Here is a 3,736-nt window from a genome sequence, read left to right on the forward strand (position 1 = left end):
ATATAGACGCAGAGGTGGCTGTGTGGTAAGTAGCTTGCTTACTAACCATATGGTTACGGGTTCATTCCTACTGCTACTGTGTGGCACCTTGGGCAAGTGTCTTCTATTGTGTATGTGAGCGTGTTGGAGGTCGTGTGTCTGTGTGTGTGTGGATGTGGATAAATATGAATGCCTATTTTTGTGTGAGTAAACGATTACATTACATTAGAAGCAAAACGAAACTCGCGCGTTTTGTTAGTTGTTGACATGTTTTAGAAAATGTAATAAAATTGTTTTCATCAGATTTTGTCGCTATGAAATAATTACCTTCGGTTCCTTAAGAAAGAAATGCTTCATTTTCCAAGAACTTCGTTGCAAACACAGACATAAACGTGCATACACGACGTAATACATGGCCGACCAAAGCCTTGTAAGTGGATTTGGTAGACGGAAACCAAAAAAAGCCCGTTGTATATATATATATATATATACATGTACGTATGTATGTGTGTGCATATGTTTATGTGTCTGTGTTTGTCCCCGCCCCTCCAATATCGCTTGACAATCGATGCTGGTGTGTTTACGTCCCCGTAACTTAGCGGTTCGGGAAAAGGGACCGCTAGAATAAGTACAAGGCTTACAAAGAAAAAGTCCTAGATTCAATTTGCTCGACTTAAAGCGGTGCTCCAGCATGGCCCCAATCAAATAACTAAAACAAATAAAGGAATAAAAGAATATAAATATTTTCTCTTTTACTTGTTTCAGTCATTTGACTGCGGCTATGCTGGAGCACCGCCTTTAGTCGAGCAAATCGACCCCAGGACTTATTCTTTGTAAGCCTTGTACTTATTCTAGCGTTCCCTTTTCCGAACCGCTAAGTTACGTGGACGTAAACACACCAGCACCGATTGTCAAGTGATGTTGCGGGTACAAACACAGACACACAAACACTGTACATAATTCCTCATCTCTTAGATATAGAACTGAACTCGTAAATTGTACACCCAAAATAACAAACATCCTAAAGCGCATTTTGCTACAAAAAATCAGACAAAGCACCAGAAACAAAATGCGGATCAGCAAAACAATGTACAGAGGAAGCAACATAACACTAGAATGCTATATTACGAAAGACAAGTCTGTACAATTTTTAAGCATCGAGAATATGCACGTGATGATACGGTAGGAACTCCCATGAAAATGTTGAAAATTTGGTAGACAACTTGAGTAGTGCACAAGTCTGTCTCCCACACGACCTCCGCAGTCACCTGCGGAGGCCAACCAGGGTCTTAAAATAACCTACTTAATGACGCCATCAATGCAGGTTATTCTATAGGTCTTTCCCTTCTATATATGCAAATTTATAGCCAAAACATTTGCTAGAGCTTCCTTGAGGTGGTCTTTTGGGGATACAGTGAAAGAGCCCTTTCTTTGTGTAACAAATATAGATCGGCTTTCTTCTTGCCCGTTTCTGAAAGTACATATTTTTCCGAATCCATTTGAGACTCTGCTTTATACATGTAAATGAAATTTCAAATGTGAAGGGAGGAAAACCATTAAAATTGATTTCATACGTGGGCAAAACGAAAAGTGATAGCTGTGTCTGCGCGAGTGCCAAACTTGTTGACGGTGCTGTTGTTAACGTCCATTGAAATCACAGAAAAAAAAGCTCTCCCTTTTTTAAAATCGTGCAGATACTGTGGCAAAATGAGTCTGGTGCTCCAGTATGGCCAGAGTCTTGGGCTGAAACGTATAAAAGAATAAAAGAATATCTAGTTTGTTTGTGTGTTTTTTTTTCTTTTGCTTTCAGCTGCATTATTTAGTTGTCCGCCATTACAAATGTTGTTTAAATAGAGCTAAAATAAAGAATTGAATAAAAAAATTTTAAAAAGCATTTGCCTACTGAAATAATTATTTATGACGAAAAAAAGAACAAGAAAAGAAACATGTGAAAATGTTAATGTGATTTCTTGTAAGACATTTCTTGTGCTGATATCCAACTTCAAGAAGGTGTTAAAATCTAAACGTCGTCAATTCGAACCAGAAAATAAAGAAAGAAAGAAAGAAAGAATTAGCCAAATAAATACATAAATAAATAAATAAATACATAAATAAATGGAATGTTCGATAATGTTCCGATAGTGAAATAAAGTCAGTTACGTTTAGACATTGGTAGAATTTTTGAAAATTTTTGAAAATTTTTCAAAGAATAAGTCTTCGTGTGTCAGTTGCGAAAGCGAAAAAAATCAACGAGTAATCAGAACAAACAACATCATCAAGAACAAGAATAAAAGCAAAAACTACAACAACAATAATGATGGGTTCCAACTTTAGCACAAGGCCGGGAATTTTAGGGGCCTAGGTAAGTCAATTACATTAACCCCAGTGCTTAACTGGGACTTATATTATCAACCCCAAAACATGCTTTGTCATCTCCTCTGTAATGTCCAAGTTCCTGAGATTGTCTTTCACATTTCGTTCCTTGTGCTTCTTGGTCTTGGTCTCCCTATTCTTCAACTTCCATCTAATTTTATAGGTCAGAAGTTATATACATACACATATATATATACATATATATAACTCTAAACGTGATAACGCTAAAGGGATCACGTTAGTGAAATATTGGAATAATATAAAGACAACCCCGTTAGGAGTACATTTCTTCTTCAAAACGAAGAGATGGTAGCAGACACGTTTCGGTGTTAATGGCCTGCCTCAGTGAAGCATATACTAATCAGCAATCAAACCTACAATTCATCACGGTGTGGGGGGTGCTTGTGTTTATGCGTGCGCGCGTGTGTGTGTGTAAGTCTCTCTTTGGATATCTGTGGAAAATCTACAGTAGTGGATAAGATTAGTTGCTAAGTAAAGTTGTAGTCACGTGGCATGGTCTACACCTTTTTTTTTTAGCTTGAATTGTTTCATTCATTGATCTGGGGCTATGTTGGGGCATCGCCTTGCATGATTTGGTCGAACAAATTCACTCCACTAGACATTTCTTTGATTTTTTCTTTCAAGCTTGCTACGTATTCCATTTATCTCTTTTTCCTATCCGATAATTTACGGAGTCGTAAACCAACAAACACGGTTTCTTAAGTGATGGTAGGGGAAAAACATCCGGAAATACACACGCCCACGCATATACACACAAAACACACACACAAACGCAACACACAAGTAACACAAACACATATATATTGTGAGCTTTAAATAATATATATATATATATATATATATATATACATATATATATATGTATATATAAACGCCTAGTTTAGAATAGGGGCAGCTTATAAAGGAAAACTTCCATAAGGGAGTCGGCTGTTTTCCTATGTGTTCATTCTGTTGTCCGTAAACAAAAGTCCGTTTTTGTGCTTTGTTTATGTTCCCGTTCCATTTTTGACGTCCTGTGCCGAGATATGCATCTATATATACATGTAGATGTAGCTATGTACATATATGTATGTATACATGCATATGCTCATATATCATTTGTATTATTATTATTATATATATATGCGAGTAAAAATAAATACAAAAAAGGTGGATTTTTTTGTATGATTGTGTATAGAGGAATATATTATTTTGCTTAAAAGAGTTCCAACACTGTCTGTTTTTTATGTTTTATTTATATTCCTGCAGAACTAATGTGGGGTATAGAATATGGAATATACAATATATAATATGATATACAATATACAATATAAAATAAAATAAAATAAAAATGGATGGCACCATGAAAGAAAGTATTGAATGT

The 3,736-nt window shown here is 35.9% G+C and overlaps 1 long non-coding RNA gene across 1 annotated transcript in view; it reads left to right on the plus strand.

Annotated features, from left to right (window-relative positions):
* Nucleotides 1-3,736, plus strand: part of LOC106878675 (uncharacterized) — a 397,850-nt gene that overhangs the window by 185,642 nt on the left and 208,472 nt on the right. The gene's annotated exons all lie outside the window — the stretch shown is intronic.

Source organism: Octopus bimaculoides, chromosome 6 (genome assembly GCF_001194135.2).
Source record: "Octopus bimaculoides isolate UCB-OBI-ISO-001 chromosome 6, ASM119413v2, whole genome shotgun sequence".
NCBI lineage: Eukaryota > Metazoa > Mollusca > Cephalopoda > Octopoda > Octopodidae > Octopus > Octopus bimaculoides.